Below are 13,818 nucleotides of genomic sequence, written 5' to 3' on the forward strand. Positions count from 1 at the left end.
GAAAGAAAATGGGTTGACCAATTGCCCACCTCTATGCTCCAGAATGTATTTACTGAAAGGAACACAGAAAAATCTATACGGCAACTTTATTCTCCCAACTGGCATCATTATTATTCGATAGTTCTTGGGGAGGTCAAAATCAGTTTTACATTTAAGAATACCTGAATCTGATTTGTGCTCTTAGAAGATAAATTTCATTTTTCAAAGTCAATACCACCAAGTAATGTTGTAGTAGAAACAACACAGAAGACAATGCAGGTTACTCTTGATCTAGCAAAGGTTTATCCACAGTGTAGCTTTCTTTTAAATTTTTTTTTCAACGTTTATTTATTTTTGGGACAGAGAGAGACAGAGCATGACGGGGGAGGGGCAGAGAGAGAGGGAGACACAGAATCGGAAACAGGCTCCAGGCTCTGAGCCATCAGCCCAGAGTCCGACGCGGGGCTGGAACTCACGGACCGCGAGATCGTGACCTGGCTGAAGTCGGACGCTTAACCGACTGCGCCACCCAGGCGCCCCTACAGTGTAGCTTTCTTAAAGCAAATGATGATCCAGTGTTTGGTAAAATAACCAACAATACTGCTTAAGTCACATATGGTCAACAGTCTGTCTACTTAATCTAACACTCAGAATCAGTGCCTTAAAGGCAAAATAATTATTTGTCTCTCTTTCTCCTGGCAAAGATAAACACTGAAGGAAAATGGGCATTTATTTTTAAGCAATCTTAGAATGAAGTTGCATTATTCTAGTATTCTACCTAAGTACTATCTACATTCTAGCTCATTACATGGCTCAAAAATAGTATGGGTCAAATGATATTTCCCCAAATATAACTATATACTGTAAGAACATTATATAAGAGTTGTAGGCCATAACTCCTGTTTCCCAACATCACTATTATTGGTGATGGGTGACAGTGAATTAGGGTTCCCCAAAACATGACTCACAAACAAATATAAATTCTAAGACTTATTTCAAAGTCAAATTTCACTGTGTTGGGTTTAGTTACCATTTGGCTCATCTATACCATGACTGCCCTCACTTACAATGAAATAAAAACTGACAGTACAGAATATAATTTTTCTTAATGGAGAAGAAAATATGTTCTAGGACAAAATGTAAACGTCATATGTGAAGAAAGTGTTTTAACAGAGGAGGGATAACAGTATTACCTTACATTTGTGAGTAACTGGAATTCAAACCCAGGCCTTCTGATTTCCCGGCTGGTGTGCTTTCAAGACAACGCAGGGATCCTTAGCTTTCTCCATAATGACTTATCCAAAGTCTTCTGGTGAAAAAAAGTGATTGTAGAAAAGTAACTGCAACATCTCAGTCTTTTGTTTTTAATGACAAACATGTGTTCTCATTTGTTTCTACCACCTCTCCCAAGTGATTACCTCTAGAATAAAACATGAGGGAAAGAAACCATGCATTTTCTAGGCTAACTTTTTCCCTGAGGATTTTCCCCTGACATCTGAGGAATTAGAAGATCACAGCCATAGGCCTTCTTTCCCCACTGCTCAGCAGTAGTCAGTGACCAAGCAGCCAAGATCACCAAAGCAAGAACAGGATCTAGAGACTGTGAATATTACAGACAATTTTAATTGAACACTAGACCAGAAATTAAGTATAAATGGTTTCTAAATCAAATATGGTTTAAAATTAATTAAATACTTATTGCAAGAAGCTTACTTGTTAATTCATTAAAGTCAAGATCACACTTACTCAGATAATTTTAACTACCCAACAGCTTCAATTGCAATTTTACTTCCTTTAATTAATCTCTCTCAAGATACATATAGGCATACAGCACAACCATTATTTTATTGGGTTACAATATTGCTTTAAAATTTTATAGGCCAGCATGGTGATTTTTGTACAATTGCTGGAGTTCTGAGTTTTGATAAAGGGTGTCAACCATGTAAATTCGCCACCAATGAGTAAAGAGTTGTTGCTATATTTAAAATTAAGCTTCCCTCAGTTTTTGGGCAGCCAGTGATTGTTTATATAAATAAGTAATGTGCTGTGTATATGCAGAAAATAAAATTTCAAAAGCTTATCTTTGTGTCAAACTGTTTCTTTAAGCAAGGAAAAGAGATAATTCTCAGTCAATGCATACCCACTCTGGGTTAAGTTTTTTTTTTTTTTTCAACATTTATTTATTTTTTGGGACAGAGAGAGACAGAGCATGAACAGGGGAGGGGCAGAGAGAGAGGGAGACACAGAATTGGAAACAGGCTCCAGGCTCTGAGCCATCAGCCCAGAGCCCGACGCGGGGCTCGAACTCACGGACCGCGAGATCGTGACCTTGATGAAGCCGGACGCTTAACTGACTGCGCCACCCAGGCGCCCCTGGGTTAAGTATTTTCAAGTTGACTAAGTTAAAGAAGGAATTCTAAAACAATCACCGAAAGCATGAAAAAAAATGTCACTCCAGTGGACCAGAGTTTCATTAAACTAGCTGTGTAAGAAGCTTTGTGTCTGAAAATGGAACAGAAAAATCTGCGACACAAAACTTATGCTATCAGGTAAAATTGCACCAAATAAAAATAGCTTAAAGAAATTACAATCATGTATTTCATATCCATCTGTGGTTTTTAATCAGCTAATTGTTGCCTTTCAATGATTGAATTCCCTCACATTCGGTCCCCCTGTTTAAGGTTCAAAGTTGACAAAATTGACAGAGAACTTGGAAAGCAGAGAATCTCCCACCAACGGCTAGGAGAGAAGTCCAGGAAGAAGCCACAGCTGTGTTTTCTTGCAATCACGAGGTAACAGCTGTCTAAATCAGTGATTCCCAAGCTTGTCTGCACATTGGAGTTACCTGGGGAGTCAAAACACTAGTGATACCTGTATTCCATTGCTAAAAAGTGTGATGGAATTGATCTGGGTGTGGCTTGGACTTTGAGATTTTAAAGAGACTTCTAGTAATTCTAACATGTAGACAAATTTGGGGGAAAATGGTATATATTCTTTTCTATTTTTATCTTAAAATTTTTTGACTAATTAGGTTCATGTCTTTTTTTAGCATACTTTGTATATCAGTCTCAGGCCATTTGGGGAAATCTACCAAAGTACAACTTGATGTGGCATATCCCAACTGTATATCCATGGAGGTAAACCAAGACCCTATAGCAAAAGTATAACATAATGGAATTACTCATTATTGTCAAAAGGAAAATAGAAGCAGGAAATATAAAGGCATGAATAACCAAAATTTCATAAATTATTTCTTCATGACAATAATTACTAGTGTATGATCTTTTTTTTTTTCAAATCCAAGGCCTAGAAACTTTGTTTGCCATTCTAAAATCAGACAGAAGTGGGGCGCCTGGGTGGCTCAGTCCGTTAAGCGTTGGACTTCAGCTCAGGTCACGATCTTGCAGACCGTGAGTTCGAGCCCCGCATCGGGCTCTGGGCTGATGGCTCAGAGCCTGGAGCCTGTTTCCGCTTCTGTGTCTCCCTCTCTCTCTGCCCCTCCCCCGTCCATGCTCTGTCTCTCTCTGTCTCAAAAATAAAATAAAAAAAAAGTTTAAAAAATTAAAAAAAATAAAATCAAATCAGACAGAAGAATTACAGAACACTGTGTACAAAAATCTGGCTTTAAGTGATGATCTGGATTTGTATGAGCTATTCGAGCTTTCCACTTTATCAGATGGAAAGGGGCAGCTGCTGGAAAAAGGAAGAGGAATAAGGAATTGGATCTTACACATGAATAAACCTGTGGAGATACTAAGTTCATTAATGTTCTTGTTGGCAGGAATCAAAATGACTTAGAGGCAGCCAAGCTGAATGACAGGTTTGATTTACTTAAGAGATACACATTATGCAGACATCAGCATTTTTTTTTTTTTTTTTTACACCAGCCCCAAGGCAGGCTTGATGATGAGACAAAGTACAACCCTTTCTTTCGCAGGAAGATTCACTTGTATTTCCCTGTGGCTTCTCTGCTTCCTGGGAGGTGGAGGTGAGTGGGGGGAGGTGGTAATGAGTTGTCTAGACTAGAGAAGAAAGAATTTAGTTTTAAAAGTTCAAAAGTGTCAGGGATTCAAAATAACAACATGTAACTTGGCTCTGAAATACACGGGGTTACAGGTTTTACACAGACTGAGGTGCTGAGCCAAATGTACCGCTCCTTTGAATTAAAAACAAATGACCAATATGGTCAACTAATATTTGACAAGGAGTCGAGAATACTCAACAGAGAAAAGACAGTCTTTTCAATGAATGTACTGGACAGTGGATATTCAAATGTAAAAGAATGAAACTGGACCCATATCATAGACCACTCAAAAAAATTAACTTAAAATGGATTAGACTTAAATGTGAAGCCCTCAGCAGGGGCAGCTAGGAAACTAGTTGAAACTCCTAGAAGAAAACAGGAATAAAGCATCTTTTTTTTGTTTAATGTTTTCATTTATTTTGAAAGAGAGTGTGCACACAGGGAGTGGGGGATAGAGGATCCAAAGTCAATCAGGCTCTGTGCTGACAGCACAGAGCCCTACAAGGGGCTCAAATTCACAAACTGCGAGATCGTGACCTGAGTGGACATCGGATGTTTAATTGACTGAGCCACCCAGGTGCCCCAGGAATAAAGTATCTTGACATGGGCTTTGGTAATGATATTTTTGAATATGACACCTAAAGCACAAGTGACAAAATAAAAAATATACAAGTGGGACTACATCAAATCAAAAAGCTACTGCAGAGCCAAAGAAACTGTTGATAAAGTGAAAAGACAACCTACGGAATGGGAAAAAATATTTGCAAACCATGTATCTGATAAAGGGTTAATACCCAAGATACACAAAAATCTCATATAACTCAATAGCAAAAGACCTCCCAAATAAACTAAAAAATGGGCAAAGAACCAGAAAAGACATTTCATCAAAGAAGACATACCAAAGGCCAATGGGTACATGAAAAGATGGTCAACATCACTTGTCATTAAGGAAATGCAAATAAAACCACAATGAAGTATCACCTCATGCCTGTTAGAATGGCCATCATCAAAAAATAAAGAGGTAACAAAAGCTGCCGTGGATGTGGAAAAAAAAGGAACCCATGTGCACTGTTGATAAGATTGTTAGGTGGTACAGCCACTAGGGAAAACGATACGGAGGATCCTCAAAAAAATTAAAAAATAGAACTACAACACCCATCGGTTTCCCTTTTGAGAATATAAGAACAAAAGAACAAAAGAAACAAAAGAAGAAAGAAACAAAAACACAAACTCAAAAAGATAGCTTCTCCCCCATGTTCACAGCAGCACTATGTACAATAGCCAAGACATGGAAACAATCAATAGATGAACGGATAAAGAAGCTGTGGTATATACATACAATGGAATATTATTCAGCCATAAAAAGTGAGGAGATTCTACCAGTTTTGTGACAACATGGATAGTCCTTGAAGGCATTATGCTAAATGACATTAAGTCAGAGAAAGACAAACACTGTATGATCTCAACTTGTAGGTGGAATCTAAAAAAGAAAGCAAGATGGGTGAGAGGGAGGGAGAGTGGGTGATGGGCATTGAGGAGGGCACCTGTTGGGATGAGCACTGGCTGTTGTATGGAAACCAATTTGACGATCAATTTCGTATTTAAAAAAATTGTTTCAAAATAAAATTTAAAAAAAAGAAAAAAGAAAGAAAAAAACATGGAAAAGATCAGACTTGTGGTTACCAGATGCAGTGAGTAGGGGGAGGGGAAAGTGGAAGAAGGTACAAACTTCCAGTTATAAGATAAATAAATACTAGAGATGCAATGTACAACATTGTGACTGTAGCTAACACTGCTGTATGAAAAATAAAAAGGTTTTTGAGAGTATATCCTGTGAGTTCGCATCATGAGAAAAGTTTTAACTTCTTTCTTTCTTTCTTTTTATTGTACCTATAGAAGATCGACATTAGCTGACCCTATTGTCATAATCAATTCACAAAATATGTAAATCAAACCAACTTCTGTATGCCTTAAACTTACACAGTGATGTAGGTCAATTATTTCTCAATAAAACTGGGAAAAAAGTGACCATAATGAGGATGTGGGATGCCACTATTCAAACCCTTTCCACTTCAGGGCACAATGCAATCTGATGTCAGTTCAAAATTATAATAGTTGGGCAAACCAAGGCATTACTACCCTAAGGAGGAAGAGGGGCAAAGGCACCTAAGGAGAAGAGTGTGGTGTGAGCGAACTGTAGTCAGTGGACAAAAATAGTGAAACACAGATTATGCAGTACAATTTTAAAGGTTTCTTTGCTTTACCGAAATTCTCAAGATCATTCTTGTCTTAGTAAGAGCTGACTGCACCAAAACACATGGAGACCAAACAGAAGCTATGCTCTCAATTATTTCAAAATACACAAAAATCATCCCCAGGATGTGCTCTTTTGGCAAGTCACATGGCAATTTGCTTTTCATTTCTAGTGCCAACTGCAACCAGTTGTTTCTTCTGAAGCTTTAAACTTAGATCTAACTCTGAACTGTTCATTTCCTTCTGTGTTCTGCTTTTGCTTCCCCCATATCTGTTGCCAAAGTTACAGTCTACCACCCACACAATTGCCAAGCCAGAACCCAGGAGTCATCATGGGCCCCTCCCTTTGCATTTCAGTGCATGTTTCCAGTCTTATATGTTATATATCCTGGTTAGCAAATTAATCCCCCCCCCCTTCCCTTCATCCCTTCTGCTACCGCTGCAGGTTATGTCATCATCCTAACTGGTCTCCATATCCCTAATTTAGAGTTCTGTCAACACTCCCCCTACCCTTCTGGATTTATCCTGCCCTATTAGTCAAATATGAACATACCACAGCCCTGCCTATTCTCTAAAAACTTTGAGCCTTTACTCTTGTACTCTTTTGCCTGCAATGTTTATTTCTCCATGATTCTTTTAAAGACTTTATTTTTAAGTACTCTACACACAATGAGATCACACCTCTGAGATCAAGAGTCACATGCTCCACCGACTAAGCAAGCCAGGTGCCCCATTCTTCCATTTCTGATTCTAGGTCACTAGAATGTAAAAACATTTAGCTCCAGAATAACTTGCTGTCAAAACTTTTCTGACTTTATCACTGCTGTTAGGTGTTTCCTCTTCTGTGTTTATATTATCTTGTACATAACTTTATTGGAACATTTGCCACATTGTTGTCATTGTTTACCTGTTTGTCTTCTCTTCTGACTTACAAATGAAAAGTGAGCTCCAGCTCCCAATGTTACAGCTTGTACAGCTGCCACCCAGAGGGGGCTTCACTAAGTCAATTAATACTGAATCTGTGATTCTTCATCTACTCACTGGAATTACTTAGGGAACTTTTAAAAATACTGAGGCTTGGACCCATCCCAGACCAATTCAAATTGAATTTCTAGGGGTGAAGCCCAGGCATTTGAAGTTTTTTTTTTTTTTTAAAAACCTCCTCAGGTGATTTTAATGTCAGTGGTTGAAAACCACTGCACTAAATCATTGGTCTGGAAATGCCAGTTAAAGCTTTACCAGAAAACACAAAGTTTGAGGGTCTTTTGTGATTTATTTTTTTAAAGGACATTGTATTAGTTACTTCTGGTTGAGTAATAAATGACCCTAACATTTAGCAACTAAAACAATCAACACTTATTATTGCACAGTTTCTTGTGGTCAGGTATATCTGGCACAGTGGCACCCAGGGTTTTTTCATAAGACTGCTTTCATGGTGTTAGCTGGGACCGTCATTGTCAAGTCTTGACAGAGAGGAAGAGCTTGTAGTCAAGCTCATGCACAGTTATGGTAAGATTCAGTTCTTCACTGACAGTTAGTAAAAGACTTCCTTAATATCCCTGCCTCTTCATGCCGCACCACACAATGTGGCAACTGGCTTCCATTAAAGAGAGTGAGAAAGCAAGAGAGGGTGAGCAAGATGGAAGCCAGAATCTTTCTGTAACCTAACCTTGGAAATGTCATCCCGTTGCTTTTACCATATTCTGTTAATCAAAAGCATGTCATTAGATTTAGCTAAACTAAACAGGAGCGAATAAAACAAAGGAACGGATATAAGCAAGTGGGTATCATTGCGAGCTATCTTTAAAGCTGCCTACCACAGATGTTTAATGATACTTGACTTAAAAATTAACCTATTTTATAGGAATCTGAACCAGATTGTCTTCAACTTAGGAGTACGCATGTCATTGGTCTTCTTGTAAAACTGATCGAGATGAACCAAAAATAAACTGACAGGTGTACTCTTTAATAAATTTATATTTTTTCTTTCATTATCTAAGGGTAGATGCATTAGCTTAATGCATTTAATGCCTTTTAAACAAGATAATGTCAAGGCAAGTCAGTTTGCATAACAGCCTTCACAAGGCCTTATGAATTAGGTCAATGTGCTTTTCCAAGATTAAAAATGCCCCTTTCTTTTCCTAAGTTATTCAAGTTCACAGAAAACAGGATACTTTGAGGATTTAACATATAATTTCTTTTTAGTGAAGGGCAGTTAACAGTAAATCTAAAGGTATAATACCAAGCAAAACAGGCAAATTAACATACTGACATTAAGCTGAAGAGAGTAATAAACTTTAAGTTTACCTCTCATTTTAGAGGAAAAAAGGTAATGTACTGCACAACACTGATTACTGATCTTAATAACCAAAATTTAAGCTTTCCTCAGAGAGATACTATCATTACAGAAGAATCCATTTGTCTTTAGACTGCTTACCCTTCAATGCTAAGGCAGAAAGTTGAAACTGCTTAATAATATTTAGCAAAACCATACAAAGTACTAAAAACAAAAAGAAACTGGTGTCAAAGCACAAATGATCTGCATACTTGGAAGTGTGATGTTGACAGAACATTTACACAAAATCCTAAACTTAATTTATACCACCTTGTACCTCACCCCCAGGTTTTGGTGTAGAGTGCCAGCCTCCAGATTAAGAGTACTGCATTTAATAACACCTTTTTCCTTCAGTCATCTCCTAAATATTTGTTTTAAACTATTAGATCATAAACCCTGATGTGATTTTTAAAAAGGATATAATTGTAATACAGTTTTATAAAGATGTCACTGAGAAACTGTGCTTTGTGCATGGGCAGGAAAGGCTTAAGAACAATCTATTATAATTTGCTTTTTTTTTTTAAGTTTATTCATTTTGAGAGGGAGGGAGAGAGAGAGTGAGAGAGGGAGGGAGGGAGAGAGAGAGAGAGAGAGAGAGAGAGAGAGAGATCATGCATGGGGGAGGGGCAGAGACAGAAGGAGACAGAGAGTCCCAAGCAGGCTCCTCACTGTCACTGGAGAGCCTGATGTGGGGCTCGAGCTCACAAACCTGTGAGATCAAGACCTGGGCCAAAATCAAGAGTCAGACACTTCACCTACTGAGCCACCCAGGCACCCCTGCAATTTGCTTTTAAAAAAGATTAAACTGCACCTTCGACGGTGAAATCTGTCCTTTCCTTCAGCTGAGAAACCAATTCTTAGTGCCATGATTATACTTACTAAGACCTAGGAAATAAAGCCGTGATCAACTACTATTACCCAACAGAAACATTTCTGTGTCACCTATTATGTGAGTTACAGCAGACATGAAGTTTGAAGCTACTAACCTGGACTGTTGAAGCTCTATAGCCCTTTAACAAACCCCCCTGAGCCATCCAGTTCCCCTGATCTAGACACACTTATTTGGGGCTTTAGTTTGAATTCATTAACCTTACTTATGAGATGGCTTTTCAGCTGCCAAACTGAGGGCTTGTAAACAGATAGGTCACCTAAACACCTGTAAATTTTCTTTTCAAGATACTATGAATTAGCAATTCTAGAACTACCTTCTGTGTACTTCAGCCTTGAGCAAATGAGTAAAATTATACTTTAAAGGTAATGGCAGCCAGAATTATTTTTATTAAGGGAATTACAAATAAGGAAAAGGGGAAGAATAGAAAGGAGTGATAGACTGCAGTTGAAGGCATCAAAACAAACTCATGGTTTTTAACAGGTATAAATACAGCTGTTTGTATATGTACGTATCTGCTAAGAGGGGCCACAAGCAATGACACAGCAGCAGCATGAGCAAACCCAGCACTCAGATCTTGGTTCGTGAATACCATTTTCCACGAAAAGAAAGCAGGGCTCCTTGCAAAAATGGCTGATTCCAGGGCTAGGACAGGGAAAGTATAAGATGAACCTGGAATATTTGACTGTATCAAAAAGCACAAAAGGACTCAAATTATGTTGAGTACATGACACATCTGGGGCTTCTAACACACAAAGGGAAAGTTTTGGGGCTCCAGTGGGCAAATGTGGGGCAATTACAACATCAAAATAATGGTAGTAATGGATTTAATCTGTTAACCAAGAATCCACAAGTCCATCTGCTAAAAATAAATAAATGAACAGAGAAAAACACTTCCTTTTATTACAGTGTCAACTAATAAACATAGATGGAATGATGGATTTAGAAAATCAGTCATTCACTCCAATAGGGACTTGGAGGAGGGGCAGGTTTAACTATTTCACGGTCAGGCATTGCCTTTACAGAACCCAGTGAGACATGACTAGAGCTGTTTGTCAATAGCTCTACAATTAACTGCTGCAGATGGCATGACCTTACTCCAGAATCCCAGGGGCCTTTATTATGATTCCCCAACTGGACTTGCCATATTCCACACTGCATTGTTCCCCACCACTGACACCACTAAGGTCTGCTTGATCACATGCTGCAAGTGTCTGTCAGGGCTGCTTGCACTGAAGCTTGAAACTGTTGCAGGAAACTTTCCTGCCCTGGCCCCATTCAAAATTGGCAGCCTTCCATATTTCTTGGTAGAAGAGCCACAATATTATTCCTAGTTGTAGAATGCTTGGTCTCCAGAAGGAAAAGAGGCCTACAAAATGTTTTACTTCTTTGCTGCAGGGGCTGCAAGAGGCAGCAATTTTTCACTTTGGAGGAGATATCCTGTATTCCCCTGATGGTTAAACCTTTGCTAAAGTGACTGGTCTCTCAATCTTAGTGTTTATCTCCCATCCTCTAGGGTACACGTATCTTACTGATATGTTCAGCTTAGTAGCCACCTCTTGTGAATCTGCCCAACCACGTGATGTTCAGTAAAACGGACCAGTGTACTGTCATGAGGTTATTTAGGTGGTCCATATGTCTTTATTATATTATGACTGAGGATGGGAGAGTTAACACAGCCCTGAGGAAAAACTCAGTCTAAATGAAAAGTGTTACTGTTCTTTGTTAAGGTGAACTGTTTCTGATTCTTTTCTCGAACTGGAATGGAAAAAAACACATTGCCAAATCATTGACACACCATGTATCTGAGGCCTTACTAATCTGTTCTAGCACTGAGTCCAGCATAGAACAGCAGCTGTGCTGAGTTATTACTTGGTTAACTCAGCAGTAGTCCATAGTAACTCTCCAGGATCTATCCAGTTTATTTAGGGGCTGGACTGTTACATTAAAGAAAGAGAATTGGGACCAGCACTCCCATATCTTTTAGGTCTTAAATGTTGGCACTCATCTTCATTATTCCCCCCAAATACAATATTGAGCCTGATTTACTATCTTGATGAGAGGGATGGGGGGTGGGTAGGTGTAGTTTCAGAAGGTTCCATTTGGCAATCCCCACTAGAACTCCTACTCCACAGACCAGGGATCCAATGTGGCAGTTACTCCAATTGCCACATAAATACTTGTTATGCACTTGAAGCCCACTGTGAGACTAAGTTTAGGCAGTACACCTGGTCTGGTAGGTGCCCATTATAACAGGAAGGCTGTGATGTTGCTTTAAATCTGCAGATGCTGACATCAACTCAAATCCTATGACCAAAAGTCCTCAAGACACCTGATTATTCCTCTTTCCCTGGTGTGGAGTCACTCAGATAGCCATAAAGCCATTTTGGAGAAATGTCATGTATTTATGTAGTTTCCATGGTGTGGTAGGGTTCTTCTTTGGGACCCATCCACATATTCTGTTCTAGCTCTAAAAATTGTTTCAGGTCTGGGAACTAAGCAAGGGATCATGACTTTTTATTGCTGTCACTGCCCTCGGCCTCCTGTTCATCCATTCTTGCTTTTTAGGGTAAGAGATGTTAATCCGCACCCTCAAGGACTGCCCATCTGTTTTGTCCCTAGGGACACTAGGCTGTTTTAGCTGACTCTAGAACTCCTTGTGGGTCAAGCTCCTTTGGATCTAAGAATGGCCTTATGATAATTGTGACCTTTTAGCTTCTGGCAGTTAAGCAACACCACTGGCTTCATTACTTCAGGGCTCATTATTCCTGTGGACATTAATGAGTCAGCTCTGTGGCTGCTTCTCTTACCTTTATGCCAGGCCAGCAGAGGAGAGCTACCACCAAACTTCTTAGTGATGCTGATGATGCCTCTCTCACCAGTGCTCTCCTCATGGGCTTGGGTGAATGGTCCTCTCATGGAGTACAAGCCACCAGTAGAACTTCTGACCTTATGCAATGTATCCATTCCAGCATGCCCATTTGCTCAGCCTCTTTATTCCTTCCTACACAGGCTGCCAGTGCAACTCAGACATTCTTCACTTTGCTGAGAGTTAACCCAGTTATTGACTTGGTTACTGGTTAGTTAGTCACTTGGCAGCCAAGAAAGGAGAAAGTGGGGAGAGGAGGAGGGCTATTGCCTTATGGCTAAGAGGGTTCTGTAGTATCTCCAGCACAGCAAACAAGCTAGTTCTTACTAGAGAAGGGCTACCTTGCAAGCCGTAAGGTTCCAGAGGGAAGAGCAGGGGCATCTATCAGGATGACACCATCCTATGTTTAGGATTCTAGATTTTCCCACCTTCACATTAACAGAACCAGGATACCTAAATACCAGGTTACCTAAATGCTCAAATACCTCTGGAGCTCTGTGACTCCAACAACTGGCTAGCTCTTCAGCAAGTGGTTCAACAAACTCTGTCCTTCTACAGGCGATAAAGACTATCACAGGGGCCCTCCAGATCTGACGCTTAGGTACTCATGGTTTGTTAACAGCTATTTCTATTTTCCTTCTGCAGTGCTACTATACAATTTTACAGTAATCGGCCAACTCTGTTGTCTTTGTAGATGCTATTCCTCCCATATTTTTCAAATTCACCATATCAACACTGGTGAAATCTTTAGTAATTAATCTGTAGCCTTATGCCAGAAGCTCATTGCCAATCAGGGTGGCACCTTCAGGCCAGGAGATGGATGAGCCATTTCCAAATGTCAATTTTACCGTCCCAGCAGCAAAGATATTATTAAATATGTAAGATTTTTATTGGGTAAATATCTATGAGAGATAATTGGGAGGTGGGGAGCCAGGAAGACTGGGTGAAATGTCACATCATGATGCAAGTCTGACTCTAAGTGAAAGAGAGAGGGAAGGAAGACTGAGTGGAAGGGTTCTAGAGGGCCATGTTGCATAAAGAAGGCTTGGCAAAGTGATGGGAGAGTCCTTGTGTCCCTGTTGGCCATCAGAGGAGGCTGTGTCTCCCCAAAATGGGCCTTAGTATCTCTGCCATGCTCAGTCATTGAGCTGTGAAAGAAGTAAGGTCTTGGCACAAATACAGTGATGGATTTCAGAGCATAGCAGCTGGGATCCTGGTCACTTAAAGTCCTTGCAGTGGGGGTCTGTGAGGTGCATTCTCATAGTAGCCTCATGATCCTAACAAGAGGAACAGCTGGAATTCAAATTAGGTAGTTTGGTTTCAGAGTCTGTACCGCAACCAGTACCCTAAGAAGGTATCTCTTAGAATGGCAGAGGTCTGAAATAAATGGTCTTCTATCACGCTGGAAGATTTATATGGCAGGCTGGAACAGATTGGTAAGAATCATGAGGCTTCCTCTAAAGAGTCTA

General features: G+C 39.7%; 1 long non-coding RNA gene across 2 annotated transcripts in view; it reads right to left on the reverse strand.

Annotated features, from left to right (window-relative positions):
- The window catches only part of LOC121015513 (uncharacterized), an 89,740-nt gene that overhangs the window by 69,168 nt on the left and 6,754 nt on the right, over positions 1-13,818 (reverse strand). The window contains exon 2 of one of the 2 annotated variants that reach the window (XR_005783848.1): positions 1,173-1,285. This is a non-coding gene — a long non-coding RNA (uncharacterized LOC121015513). Of the gene's footprint in view, positions 1-1,172; positions 1,289-13,818 lie in introns of both variants that reach the window. The other variant, XR_005783847.1, reaches the window with a different exon arrangement.

This window comes from Herpailurus yagouaroundi, unplaced genomic scaffold (genome assembly GCF_014898765.1).
Source record: "Herpailurus yagouaroundi ecotype Mexico unplaced genomic scaffold, PumYag 29, whole genome shotgun sequence".
Taxonomy (NCBI): domain Eukaryota; kingdom Metazoa; phylum Chordata; class Mammalia; order Carnivora; family Felidae; genus Herpailurus; species Herpailurus yagouaroundi.